The 15499-nt window shown below is 40.1% G+C and overlaps 1 protein-coding gene across 9 annotated transcripts in view; it reads left to right on the top strand.

The window, feature by feature from the left end:
• Nucleotides 1–7846: 7846 nt before the first annotated feature.
• The window catches only part of LOC115156719 (CMP-N-acetylneuraminate-beta-1,4-galactoside alpha-2,3-sialyltransferase-like), an 88812-nt gene continuing 81159 nt past the window's right edge, over nucleotides 7847–15499 (top strand). For 2 of the 9 annotated variants that reach the window (XM_029704342.1, XM_029704335.1), the window contains exon 1: nucleotides 7856–8175. The gene's annotated coding sequence lies outside the window, so the exon portion shown is untranslated. Of the gene's footprint in view, nucleotides 8176–8196; nucleotides 9051–12963; nucleotides 12982–15499 lie in introns of those variants that run through there. The other 7 variants (XM_029704343.1, XM_029704341.1, XM_029704339.1 and 4 more) reach the window with 6 other exon arrangements.

Raw genomic sequence — 15499 nt, 5'->3', positions numbered from 1 at the left:
CCCTACCATGTCACAACACAATTGATTGGCTCAAATGCATTAAGAAGGAAATAGTTTGTGGAATTTTACTTTTAACAAGGCACACCTGTTAATTGAAATGCATTCCAGGTGAATACCTCATGAAGCTGGTTGAGAGAATGCCAAGAGTGTTCAAATCTGTCATCAAGGCAAAGGGTGGCTACTTTGAAGAATTTCAAATATATAATCTATTCTGATTTGTTTAACACTTTTTTTGTTACTACATGATTCCATATGTGTTATTTCATAGTTGTGATGTCTTCACTATTATTCTACAATGTAGAAAATAGTAAAAATAAAGAAAAACCCTGGAATGTGTAGGTGTATCAAAACTGTTGACTGGTATTGTTGTAAATGTATTTCTTCAATTCTATTTATGATATGTTGATACTATCTTTTTAATGGCACCACCTTAACTCATAGCTAAGTGGTCACTAACGTTCTCATGGCCTGTGTCTCTCACTCCTTCAGTCCAAGGCGTCAGACATGCGTTTCGACGGGATCTTCACGGAGAAGGAGGTGAAGCAGGGCTCCAAAAGACAGCGAGTCATCAACTACCGTTACAGAGAGAACTATATCTAGCCTCTCATCTACAGACCTATCATGGAATAACCCTCTTTCTCTACTTCTTTATAAACTCACCCAACACCCAGAGAGTGGGGTATATCTGGGCACCCACAGCCTTGACAAGTGGCTCCAACCCTGGGTACCAGTACGAACAAACTCTCCCATGTCCCTTGGACATTTTTGTATCCAACTGTGTCCAAACGTTTGTCTGCTACTGTATATGTTAGTAATATGATCCTTAATCCCTCTTTTTTTCTCCTTACGCCCCATTTTCTATCCTTCCGCTTACCCTCTTGCTCTTTTTGCCTCTCTCTCGATCTCTCTCTCACTCTCTCTCTCACTCTCACTCTCTCTTGTTCCCAGAGCTCTCCTTTATCTCAGAGGGGTATTAGTTGCTTGGGGGGCCTTGTGCCAATCACATGGTGGTCAGGTGGTAGAGCTCAGGTTACCTCATGCCTTTTAACAACTGATTTAGGAACAGCCCAAACATACTTTTAACCATATTCAGCTACACAACAAAAGCAGCCATGGAACAATGGCTAAAGATTTTAAGTAACCAGGCATGGTGATGAGTATGAGTCTACTGCCTCGCACTCTAAGCCTGTTTTCTGTGTCTCGGTCTTTGGCATTAGAGCAAGGGGACTGACTGAAGGTAAGGTGGGTTTCTCCATCCATGAGGCAATCCATACAGTATTGCTGTCCACTATAGATTACAGACCCAAGACAACGTGGCTCAAGCAGATATGGTGTTTATTACAGCATATGTGCTGCAACCACAGGAGGCGTGGTGAATTGGTCAGATCACTGGTAACAATGTCTCCTCAAAGTTTGAAAAAAATGGAGTTGAAGAACAATAGAATTAGGAGAAACTACAAATTAAAACCTGGAGTGGTTTAGGTTTTTGTTTTGTTTTTTGCTTTCATGATTTGACTCGGTTTTGGTTCGAATTTGCAAACTCAAAGAACTTCCCAATTATAACTGTATATTGTTAATGATTTCTAAGTGAGTTAGCAGTGGTTATCTTATTAGGAGGAACTATATGGCTTGGTCACATCCTGATTAGTGCCTGCCTCTGTACACTCCCTTATGATCTCAATTTCTCAACTGTCTCACTTTGGCACTGAATACTGGCCATAACTCCTGCAGTTTAACCATTACCATTTTGCACAAAATTACCTTGGGAAGGACTTTTGTACTGAAACGTCTTTATGCAACATGAAAATCAAATCTACACCAGTCTCTTGATAAAATCTACCTTGTGCTTTTGCTTATGCACATTTAGACTGCTGCCATAGCAACCACTGTTGATCAGCCAATGGGATGATTGGGTGTGAGGGCTTAGTGGACCAGTGTTATGGTGTGATTATCCTTCTGGCGCTCAGGTGAATTTAAGGTCAGCACAACCGGTGTGGCTTTTAGCCTTTGTGAGTAACTCAATTTGTCTCTCATTTCAGGTGGGTGGACTGTGGATGCTTTAGCTGAAATTCAATGAAACCTGTTTTAGGGCCCTGTACTGAGGGAAAGTATGTTTATAATATTTTAACAAGGATTTACGTTTCAAGTAAATCAATGTTAATTGGATGAAATTAACAAAACAAAAGTTATTCCAAAAGTGTATTTTCTCAGCGCAGTTACAAAATAATTTGAGTTTCAGTTTGAGTGTGATGAAATTCCAATGACACATTGAGGATGCCAGCCTCAATTTCCTTATTGTCCACAGGCAAAAGTACAAGGAACACTGGAAAAAAGGGGTTGATTTACCACTAGCAAATACATTGGATATGGAATGGGTCTTTTTTGTTTCATCTTCTTGATTAGACTTCATTTAAAAGAGCACTCTTTCTTTTGAAGTGGATCGAGTTTGGCTGTGGCTAAGTTCAGTGACATTCACCCTACAAAGTAATGCGTTTGGAGGGATAGTTCCAAAACTACATCATTCTTTCTTCACCCTTTAAGTGTAGCACATGAGGATGTGTGAAACTTACTCCTCACCATAAAGTGTTGAAATTGCTGGCATTTCGGGTTGCACTGACAGTTAAGACGCTTCAGGACGACGGTCCTGGCAACGCGGAGGTCCTGGATTTGAGCCTTGTGTGAGCCGAACCAGGAGTAAGCGGTACTCGCTTAACAAGCAGTGTGACGTCCTTTACAGTGGTGCCGTGACCCGGCTCTACAGTTGTGCTCAGCTCAATACTGGGGTCGCTGTTAAGTGAGTTTGAGGGCGTTCACACAGGCAGCCCAATTTGAATATTTTTTCCACTAATTGTTCTTTTGACCAATCACATCAGATCTTTTTCAGAGCTGATCTGATTGGTCAAAATACCAATTAGTGAAAAAAAACATCAGAATTGTGCTGTTTGTCTAAACGCAGCCTCGGTGATTATTTAATAACAAATGTTGTATCCGGTGCTCTGGGGAAGATGCAGGTGTGTCTGACCTGTCTCTCTTCATTAAAATAAATTAGACATTGTGTGCTTCAGTATGAATGCTCTAGTTACTCCAATGTTTGGAAGCATGCAGGTTGACTGATGATTTCATGTTTACCAAGGACGAGTAAAAAAAAATCATGGTGAAAGTGGCATTAAGAGGCCGCGTTTACACAGGGAGAGTAATCTTTTGCCAATAGCTGGTCTTTCAACCAATCAGATCTTTGCCAATAATTTAGTTGTAATTGAATTGCCTGTGTAAATGCAGCCAGATAAAGCAGGGTTTCCCAAACACAGTCCTGTTTTTTGCCATAGCACTACACAGCTGATTCAAGTAACCAACTCATCATCAAGCTTTGGTTATTGGAATCCGCTGTGTGGTGCTAGGGCAAAAAACTAAACGTGCACCCAGGACCGAGTTTGGGAAAACCTGATATAGAGGATATGATTTAGGGATACTCCCCATCACCAAGCTGTCATCAAGCAGTATGCCAGACTCATCTCACACTTTTTTTTTTATATAGATCAAGACTCTCAGATGCCCATCTGGCTGTGTGACACAATATCCACCTTTAGAGAATCGTCTCATTGAAACAGACATCAATGTCCTGCTAACAGTATAGCTTCCTCCACTGTCCCTGTCCCCAAATCAAACTCAAACCACTGATTTTCTGCTCGCTAACACATGACCGCCCCCTTCCTTGACAACATACCAACCGTTTGAGCTATCGGAAAATATCTAATTCCATAGCTCCATCGGCGACAATTTAAGCTAGCTGTGGAGGGACTTAACTCTTAACTCTGTTACTTAACTCTTAACTCTGTTACATATTTATAAGTGGTTTCTTTAATTGGAAAGAGAACTGGACAATAAGATCCTGGAATATGGTTACCAGGGTCCTGTTATTGCTTAACCATTAGACATTTTAAGTGCTGGACAGCGCCACTTTGTCATAAATGTCTTTACTTTACTTTGTAATAGCTAACCCATTGGGCACAAACTGGTTGAATCAATGTCGTTTCAACTTCATTTGTCAATGTATTGCGGCGTTGAATCTACGTAGAAAATACATTGGACTCGAAAAAAGTCAGCAACCATAAAAACTGTTATTTTGAGGGTGAAATTTCAACCACAGGATAGTGTCGTCATGGTCACCAAATTTCCACTAAGACATTTAAAAACCCATTTCATAGAGAGTGTTACAAATTGGACTATATTACAATGTCCCTATTACAAGCCATTCTAAAAAGTAAGCCTAAAGGCTCCTTGAGAGTGAAATAATACATTGAAGGCCACTGATGATGCTCTCCCAAGATCTTGTGATAAAGAGTAGGGTTAGGGAGCATGAAGCCTACAGGCCAGTTGTGGCATGAGTCATGCGTGTTGCCAGAGCATACATTCCCTAAAGCATAGTAAAGGGAAATATCTGCCTGCCACCAGAGAATACTTCCATGAGGGCAGTTCTGATATATGGACATGATGTTGGACGTTTGAGTGCATGTGTGTTCTGGTAAAAATACCTCATCCTCCCACTAATCTGGCTGGCCCTGATGGAAAACAGTGGCTGTCCGGATTGTGTTTCCTGGTTGATTCAATATGAATAGATCAACCAGATTCATGAGGAATGCTTTTCCAACAGTCTTGAAGGAGTTCCCACAAATGCTGGCTGCAGAATGGATGCATTTTTCATCCTAGCCCTGATCCCAATATAGGATGGGGCCTATGAATGTCACGTACATGACTTGGCTGCTCAGAGGACAAGCAAAATAAGTGCATTCTGAGCAGGTGAGGGTATAAACCTGCTGAACTCCAACAATCTATGCCAACAGCAACATTTGGGAAAATAGCCTACATTGTGGCTTCTACCGAGAGTGTACAGCCCACCACAGAAGTCACTCTTCTTATAACTGTATGCAAGAATTTACATAGTGTAGGCGACAATACAACAATCTCTATTGATGAACGTCGTGAACTATTGAGTTAGACAAAACTTTGAAAGGACGAGGGAGACAATGAAGGGATTTTGATGGGACCACCACACTGCATATCCAATAGCCGAATATAATGTAATAGCTGACAGGGAGAGGGCCACGAAGGTTTGAACAAATGAAAAGGTGCATTCAACTCAATTGAAGTACTGGAGACAATCGCAAGTGCAATAGAACCATCCTACACAACACAAACTGGTTGAATCCGTTGTTTCTCAGTAATTTATCACCGTATTGTGAGGTGGTATCTATGTGGAAAATACGTTGCATTTGAAAAAAGTAATCAACGTAAACTATTGTTTTGAGGGTGAAATTTCAACCACAGGATTATGTCATCATGGTCACCAAATTTCCACAAAGACAAACCTTGTATCAAATATATTGAACTTGTACCTTTAAAACAATGTCAGCTCTTCAATGTTATATCCACTATCAGAAGAAAAAAAACGCCGGGCTAAACCTCCTAATGGAGAATTTATTTAGCTTCAGCTAACTTTTGGTCTCCCATCCAGGATTTTAACCAAACCCAGCCCTGCTTAGCTATGACATTTGTCACTGACACTACCAATGTGATATCATGAGAATAATTGTTGAGCTGTCTTCACTTAAAAAATAAATAGATTCACTGTTGCCAGTGGCAATTTTAGCATGTGCATCTTGGTGGGGCAAACAAAAACCAAAGAATTGGGATGCATGCCAGCAAAGCCACTACACAACATAACACAACACTAAACAATACATTAATTGCACTATAACGGTGACAAACTGTGCCCACAAACTGTTAGAACCTACATCATGCTGTCCCAATAGCAGAGCTTTCTTTTCAGCACTGTGGAGTGAATCCTTACCACTGCTACACCTGGCTATCAGAGGAGCCTTGTCTGGCAGCAAAACAGTTCGTTCAGCCTCATTTACTGCATTCAACATACAGTTGAAGTCGGAAGTTTGCATACACCTTAGCCAAATACATTTAAACTCAGTTTTTCACAATTCCTGACATTTAATCCTAGTAAACATTTCAGGTCTTAGGTCAGTTAGGATCACCACTTTATTTTAAGAATGTGAAATGTTATAATAACAGAGAGAATTATTTCTTTCAGATTTTATTTCTTTCATCACATTCCCAGGTCAGAAGTTTACATACACTCAATTAGTATTTGGTAGCATTGCTTTTAAATTGTTTAACTTGGGTGAAACGTTTCGGGTAGCCTTCCACAAGCTTCCCACAATAAGTTTGGTGAATTTTGTCCCATTCCTCCTGACAGAGCTGGTGTAACTGAGTCAGGTTTGTAGGCCTCCTTGCTCACACACACTTTTTCAGTTCTGCCCACAAATTGTCTATAGGATTGAGGTCATGGCTTTGTGATGGCCACCCTATACCTTGACTTTGTTGTCCTTTTAGTGGTTAGAGCGTTGGACTAGTAACTGAAAGGTTGCAAGTTCGAATCCCCGAGCTGACAAGGTACAAATCTGTCGTTCTGCCCCTGAACAAGGCAGTTAACCCAGTGTTCCTAGGCCGTCATTGAAAATAAGAATTTGTTCTTAACTGACTTGCCTAGTTAAATAAAGGTAACATTTTAAAAAATAAAATAAATTAAGCCTTTTTGCCACAACTTTGGAAGTATGCTTCTCCATTTGGAAGACCCATTTGCGACCAAGCTTTAACTTCCTGACTGATGTCTTGAGATGTTGCTTCAAAATATCCACATAATTTTCTTGCCTCATGATGCCATCTATTTTGTGAAGTGCACCAGTCCCTCCTGCAGCAAATCACCCCCACAACATGATGCTGCCACCCCGTGCCATAATATGTACATGTGTGCCATAATATATGTACATGTGTGCCATGTGTGCCATAATATGTGTATAAATGTACAACATTTATACACATAAAAATGGCATAAAAGCATAAAAACAGCATTTGAATATTACTTTTAAATTTGTTAAAAAGTACATATTTGTAATTTAAAAACAATAGAAACAACCATGAATAAAAGTAGTTTTTCTTGTAAAACATCCAATATGTAAAAGCCATTCAAAATGTGTATCAACAACTATTGTTTCAATTAACCCCAGAATTCAACTATAAATAGACAATACAAGTGGCCTAAGGTTTCAAGCTCTGGTGGATTTAAAATGTAATGATATGAACCAAATATCCACATTTAATGGAAATGTATCTTCTCCTTGGATAGTTACATCTGTGCCATTGACTTAATTAGTTATTGATATGTTGGATTCACGTCTCCATGTTACCAAAAATCTAGTTAGTTAAAGAACACGACTAAATCAAATGTAAACTTCAATGGAAGTGATGGAGGCATGTGAGCATGTTATTTTCTTTTAAATGACAAAATCACCTTTAAGTAACATCAAACCAAATATGGAGTTGATTTGAATTGATTTCCGGTGATTTGCGCATAAATTTTTTAAACATGTTCTCATGCCCCCGCCACTTCCATTGAAAGTTAGCTGAAGTTTGTAGTGGCTGTTTAAAGAAAACTCAACCATGGATTACAGTTTATCTTGGCCTATAGACTACTTTCAGGGTTGTGGAACCATCTAACATCAAGTTGTAAAATAGTGAACTACTCCTTTAAATGGTTGAAAGCCACAGTGATAGACATTTGTGTGACAACTAAACCAAAAATCCCACATTGTTTTTTCATTGGAATTTGGTTGTGCTCTTCGATGGTTGAAAGCGTAATGATAAACACATTGGAAATTCTAACTTTTAGCTGTCTTTTTAAGTGGGTGAATATAGGTTGTAATGTCATTGATCAACGTCTCAACAAAATATTATCCATTGAATTATACATTTTTGGGGGGTATTTTTTTAAATCTATATATTTTTTACCCCTTCTCCCCAATTCCGTGACATGCAACTGGTAGTCCACGTTGAAATGACATGTGTGCACAGTGGGATGTGAGGAACATGATGTTGAGCAAGATGGTTTGGAGAAAAAAGAACGGGGCGCGAGCGAGCGGTCGCGTGATATTTTTTTTTTTAGGGAGATTTTCTGAAGTCTGAAGGTCTTCAATTCTGCTAAACTGAGTTCTCGGAATTAACATGATGATGGTCGGTAAAGGAGGGGGAATACGGTGGCGACCTCTTCGTTGTTTAAACTAGTCTAGCCTTTTCTCAACAACGGGCAAATCTGAAAGAGAGGCTAAGGTAACGACCAAAAACGAATCTGTTTTCTTGTAGCCAGCTCGATGTATTAGGGAGAAGGTTCTGTTTTTACACGACATAGGTGGATGTTAGCTAGTTAGCTAGCGTGTTATTTGAGACAACCGTTACCTTGCCTGGCTTCCAATCATTCTCGTGTGATGTCGCCTTGGTTAGCTAGCTAAGTGTTTAGCTAGCTAACGTACCTAGGGTAATGTTTTTGTAAATGACTATCGTGTATACAGTTTACAGTGGTGATTGCAATAGCTATATTAAATAACTCATTATGGAACCTCACAAACCCAAGGCAATTTCACTACAGTTTATTTGATTTCACTGTGTACCTAACGTTAGCTAACAAGCCAAGAGTTAGCTGAAGAAGTTAGCTATCCGTACTAATTTTCTTTTCTGTGGGTTTTGTGGGTGCCAACCCGACTGCTACTAGGGAAAGGTAATTTTATGTCCAACAAGCTGCCTACATAGTTTTTATTGAGAAACGGCTGCATTTCTGCAAATAGAAATTGGGATTAATGGACCGTTATTTTCCTACGTGACGTTACGTGCTAGAACGATAACCAGCTAGAACAAACCTTGGATGTAGTAATCGTTAGCCAAACAGTTTCGCAACTAAAACGAGAGTTTCCATGGTGGGACACATTCAGGTAGGTCCCTCCCGTTCCGTTTGCTTCCGTTTTAATACGTTTTTTGTAACAGAATCGGCGTAATGACTACGGACGGACTGGGACTACAATTCGGCCCTGACATTTTATCCACTCCAGCCCACATCCACTGCCTGCTCCGTACTCCAGCACCCTACACTTGTGAGGAGAAAGACATTTAAAAAAAAAAATGTTTTATGCGATTGGAGAACACATTGGGAGGTATCTTAGACCATTCCTCTATACACAATTTTTCCAGATTCTTAATATCCTAGTCTGCGTTTATGGACTCTCCTCTTCAATTCAAACCATAGGTTTTCAATGGCGGAGACTGAGATGGCCATTGCAAAATGTTGATTTTGTGGTCAAGTAACCTTTTCTTTGTGGATTTTGATGTTTGCTTGGTTATTGTCTTGCTGGAAGATCCACTTGCGGCCAAGTGTTCACCTCCTGGCAGAAGCAACCAGACTTTTGGCTAAAATGTCCTGGTACTATGGGGCTATTTTGCTTCCACTGGTCCTAGGGCCCTTGTTAAGGTCAACGGCATCATGCACTTTACCTAGTACTAGGATATTTTAGCCAAAACCTGGTTGCCTCTGCCAGTAGGCGGACAGTTGGCCGCAAGTGGGTCTTCCAGCAAGACCGTTACCCCAAGTACTAATCAGTCAACCATTTCTGTACTGGTGAGACATGGTCCTCATCCTGTTTTTTATATTTTTTACAAGCTGATGTTTAAAACCAATGCAATATGTAAAAACACCAACTCACCACTATAACTGTGCCTCTGCTCTAGCCATTTTGTTTGCCTCCTTGTTGTCCTGTCTTATCTGTCTCAGCAACTTCTCTGCTGTCTCTGTTTTCTCTCTGCCAGTCTGCTTAAGCCTTATGTTATAAAAGCCAAGCTAACAACATAGGCTATATTGCAAATTAGTGCCTGTCATGTATTCCCCTGAATCAACAGCTACTGTACCCTAACAGCCTGGCCTCATAGCCATACAAAACATTATTTATGTATTTCTGATACCTACTAAAGGTTACTTAAGACAAACAAAAGTAGGGAAGTTGGACGCACCAATATCATACCTCCCCTCTTAATGTAATGGTGAGAGGTTAGCATGTCTTGGGAGGTATAATATTTGTGTGTTTAACTTTCTCACATCATTCACGATTCATTGAGGATTATCTATAATCATGGAAGCATCCACATTAACTTCTATGGGCTAGGTGGGACACAGCCAGTGAAATATCAGGGCGGCAAATTCAAAAACAACAAAATGTCATAATTCAACTTTCTCAAACATACAACTATTTTACACCATTTTAAAGATACACTTCTCCTTGATGTAACCACATTGTCTGATTTCAAAAAGGCTTTACAGCGAAAGCAAAACATTAGATTATGTTAGGAGAGTATATAGACAAAAATAATCACACAGCCATTTTCCAAGCAAGGACGTGTCAAAACCCAAAACACAGCTAAATGAAGCACTAACCTCTGACGATCTTCATCAGATGACACTGCTAGGACATTGTTACACAATACATGTATGTTTTGTTCGATAAAGTTCATATTTATATCCAAAAACAGCATTTTACATTGGCGCGTGATGTTCAGAAAATGTATTCACACCAAAACGTCCAGTGAATGTGCACATCAATTTACAAAAATACTCATAAACGTTGACAAAATACATAACAATTATTTAAAGAATTATAGATGGAGAACTCCTGGATGCAACCGCTTTGTCAGATTTTAAAATAGCTTTACGGAGAAAGCACATTTTTCTATATTCTGAGTACATAGCTCAGCCATCACAGAGAGCTATACAGACACCCGCCAAGTTCGGGGCAACCTAAACTCAGAATTAGTATTATAAATATTCTCTTACCTTTGCTGATCTTCGTCAGAATGCACTCCCAGGACTGCTACTTCCACAAGAAATGTTGTTTTTGTTTGAAATAATCCATATTTATGTCCAAATACCTCTGTTCGTGCGTACAGTTCACTTATCCAAATGCATAACGCGCGAGCGCAGAACCAGAGACGAAAAGTCCAAATGTTCCATTACCGTACTTAGAAGCATGTCAAACGCTGTTTAAAATCAATCTTTATGGTATTTTTAATGTAAAATTGCGATAATATTCCTACCGGACAATAGCATATTCATTTAAGGAGAAAAAGAAGGAACGGCACGCTCGTGTGACCGCGCGTATCCAATCCCTTTGTCCACAGGCAGTCCACTCAGTAACTGAGCTCCTATTATCTGCTCAGTAACAGGAGATGGCTGAAACAACTTTCTGAAGGCTTTTGACAGCCAATGGAAGCCTTAGGAAGTGCAACGTAACCCCACAGATACTGTAGTTTCGAAAGGGACTAGAAAGAAGAACTGCAATTCTCAGATCCTCCACTTCCTGGTTGACTTTTTCTCAGGTTTTTGCCTGCCATATGAGTTCTGTTATACTCACAGACACCATTCAAACAGTTTTAGAAACTTCAGAGTGTTTTTTATCCAAATCTACTAATAATATGCATATTCTAGTTTCTGGGCCAGAGTAGTAACCTGTTTAAATTGGGTACGTTTTTCATCCGGCTGTGAAAATACTGCCCCCTAGTCCAGACAGGTTATCCTCTCTAGGGGGTGTGGGACGCTACCGCCCCACCTTGCCAACATCCAGTGAAATTGCAGAGTGCCAAATTCAAAAACAGAAGTACTCATTATAAAAATTCATAAAACATACAAGTCTTATACATCGATTTAAAGATGAACTTCTTGTTAATCCAGCCACGGTGTCAGATTCCAAAAAGGCTTTACGGCGAAAGCATACCATGCGATTATCTGAGAACAGCTCCCAGCAGACAAATCATTACAAACAGTTACCAGCCAAGTAGAGGAGTTACACAATTCAGAATTAGTGATAAAATTAATCACTTACCTTTGATCTTCGTATTGTTACACTCACAAGACTCCCATTTACTCAATAAATGTTTGTTTTGTTCGATAAAGTCCCTCCTTATATCCAAAAACTTCCGTTTTGTTTGCACGTTTTGTTTAGTAATCCAAAGGCTCAAAGGCAGTCACAACCGAAAGACGAAAAATCCGAAAAGTATCAGTAAAGTTCGTAGAAACATGTCAAACAATGTTTATAATCAATCCTCAGGTTGTTTTTAGTCATAATAATAACATTTCAACAATTATACAAAAGTATTTCTGACAAACTAAATTCTATCTCCATTACGAATAATGATTAAACTTAACACAATAATAAAGCTGCCTCCTCTTCTCCTCAGACAGCAGCACTTGCCTCCTCAAGGCTGCTGACACCGTGCTTGATGGTTTCTCCTTTCTCAACAGGTACAGATTAGAGGTCGACCGATTAATCGGAATGGCCGATTAATTAGGGCTGATTTCAAGCTTTCATAACAATCGGATATCGGTATTTTCGGACGCAGATTTTTTTGTTATTTGTATTTTACATTTTTTTTAACACCTTTTATTAACTAGGCAAGTCAGTTAAGAACACATTCTTATTGTCACAACGGGTGGATTCAGGAGAGGTGGAGTCAGGCGCAGGAGACAGAATGATTCCGTGAATACATTTTAATAAAATATCCACACGAAAAATATGCAAAAGTATGGAGTGCAAGGTGTGCAAAAAGAAACGCACCACCCTTAAAAGAACGTAACCAGGGACACAGCCCAAAACGAACAATGTAACTCCAAAAGGGAAAACACAGAACCTCATAACAAAACACACCCTGACAACGAACAATCCCGCACAAACAATAAACCTAACTAGCTAGCCTAAATAGACTTCCCCACTAACAACTAACACAAAACAGGTGCGCAACTAACCTAGGCCTAACTAGCAGAACGTGAAACATAAATCGATGGCAGCTAGTAGGCCGGCAACGACGACCGCCGAGCGCCGCCCGGGCGAGGAGGGGCGCCACCTTCCGTAGGTGTCGTGACACTTATTTTCAATGATGGCCTAGGAACGGTGGGTTAACTGCCTTGTTCAGGGGCAGAACGACATATTTTTCCTTGTCAGCTCGGGGATTCAATCTTGCAACTAGTCCAACGCTCTAACCACCGGCTTTACATTGCACTCCATGAGGAGCATGCCTGTTACGCAACGGCAGTAAGAAGCCAAGGTAAGTTGCTAGCTAGCATTAAACTTATCTTATAAAAAACAATCAATCAAACATAATCACTAGTTAACTACACATGGTTGATGATATTACTAGTTTATCTAGCCTGTCCTGCGTTGCATATAATCGCTTAGGTACACGTTGCTCCAATGTGTACCTAACCATAAACTTCAATGCCTTTCTTAAAATCAATACACAAGTATATATTTTTAAACCTGCATATTTAGTTAATATTGCCTGCTAACATGAATTTCTTTTAACTAGGGAAAATGTGTCACTTCTCTTGCAACAGAGTCGGGGTATATGCAGCAGTTTGGGCCGCCTGGCTTGTTGCGAACTGTGAAGACTATTTCTTCCTAACAAAGACAGCCGACTTCGCCAAACGGGGGATGATTTAACAAAAGCGCATTTGCGAAAAAAGCACAATCGTTGCACGACTGTACCTAACCATAAACATCAATGCCTTTCTTAAAATCAATACACAGAAGTATCTATTTTTAAACCTGCATATTTAGCTAAAAGAAATGCAGGTTAGCAGGCAATATTAACCAGGTGAAATTGTGTCACGTCTCTTCCGTTCATTGCACGCAAAGTCAGGGTATATGCAACAGTTTGGGCCGCCTGGCTCGTTGCGAACTAATTTGCCAGAATGTTATGTAATTATGACATAACATTGAAGGTTGTGCATTGTAACAGGACTATTTAGACTTGGGGATGCCACCCATTAGATAAAATACGGAACGGTTCCGTATTTCACTGAAAGGAAAAATGTTTTGTTTTCGAGATGATAGTTTCCGGATTCGACCATATTAATGACCTAAGGCTCGTATTTCTGTGTGTTTATTATATTATAATTAAGTCTATGATTTGATAGAGCAGTCTGACTGAGCGGTGGTAGGCAGCAGCAGGCTCGTAAGCATTCATTCAAACAGCACTTTTGTGCGTTTTGCCAGCAGCTCTTTGCTGTGCTTCAAGCATTGCGCTGTTTATGACTTCAAGCCTATCAACTCCCAAGATGAGGCTGGTGTAACCGATGTGAAATGGCTAGCTAGTTAGCGGGGTGCGCGCTAATAGCGTTTCAAACGTCACTCGCTTTGAGACTTGGAGTAGTTGTTCCCCTTGCTCTGCATGGGTAACGCCGCTTCGAGGGTGGCTGTTGTCGGTGTTCCTGGTTCGAGCCCAGGTAGGAGCGAGGAGAGGGACGGAAGCTATATTGTTACACTGGCAATACTAAAGTGCCTATAAGAACATCCAATAGTCAAAGGTATATGAAATACAAATCATAGAGAGAGAAATAGTCCTATAATTCCTATAATAACTACAACCTAAATCTTCTTACCTGGGAATATTGAAGACTCATGTTAAAAGGAACCACCAGCTTTCATCTGTTCTCATGTTCTGAGCAAGGAACTTAAACGTTAGCTTTCTTAGATGGCACATATTGCACTTTTACTTTCTTCTCCAACACTTTGTTTTTGCATTATTTAAACCAAATTGAATATGTTTCACTATTTATTTGAGGCTAAATTGATTTTATTGCTGTATTATGTTAAGTTAAAATAAGTGTTCATTCAGTATTGTTGTAATTGTTGTAATAAAAATTGGCAGACTAATCGGTATCGGCTTTTTTGGCCCACCAATAATCGGTATCGGCGTTGAAAAATCATAATCGGTCGACCTCTAGTACAGATCTCTGTACTGGATATGCCGCTGCGAGCTGTTTCGCTATGCTATCTCTTTTCAGATGCGGGTTTCCTGACACGAAGGACGAGTTGCCTGCTTGTTTCTGCCCTCTACAATATTTGCAGAACATTACGTTGTTTTCGAACTCTAGCCATGGGAACATTTTGAGCCAATTCGCATTGAATCTATATGTTCTCCCTCCGCCGGCTACAGTGGGCGTTGAAGTGACAGCGGGGGTCACCGTAGCTTCGCCAACGTTGTTCTCAGCAGCTTCGCCAACGTTGTTCTCAGCAGCTTCGCCAACGTTGTTCTCAGCAACTTCGCCAACGTTGTTCTCAGCAGCTTCGCCAACGTTAGCCGCCTCAGGTAAACCTTGTGAAGAGGCTTCATTATTGAACCTTGTGAATCCCCCTCGCCGGATTGTCTTTTTCGTTTAAAATAAAATTTAATGGGCTTCATTTTTAGCGATGTCTGCACGTTAACTTATAGCCTATACCGATATCTTTTTCCAGTGTTCACCTTTCTCTCACTCTGACTGGACTGCGTCATCACAGAAAACTCTACTGTGGTTGGCGCATGCCGCTTGTGGAATGTGGGACTTGTAGTTTTTAAACAATTAGCTGCGGGGGAAAAATAGATTACGGTAGGTTGTAATCTTTACTCGCACACTGTGCTCGTAAATAATTTTTCCGGCTCGCACATATCTATTTTTGGGGGCAAATGCGAGTGAAATACTCGTACTGTGAGACCTTTTTTTATAGACGTGTGTGTGTGTCTTTCCAAATCATATCTTTTTGGTATTTCGGTTTTCGCTTTGTCATTATGGGGTATTGTGTGT

Source organism: Salmo trutta, chromosome 21 (genome assembly GCF_901001165.1).
Source record: "Salmo trutta chromosome 21, fSalTru1.1, whole genome shotgun sequence".
NCBI classification, from domain to species: domain Eukaryota; kingdom Metazoa; phylum Chordata; class Actinopteri; order Salmoniformes; family Salmonidae; genus Salmo; species Salmo trutta.
The sequence above is the reverse complement of the archived record's forward strand: the minus strand, read 5'-3'. Positions and strand labels throughout refer to the sequence as shown.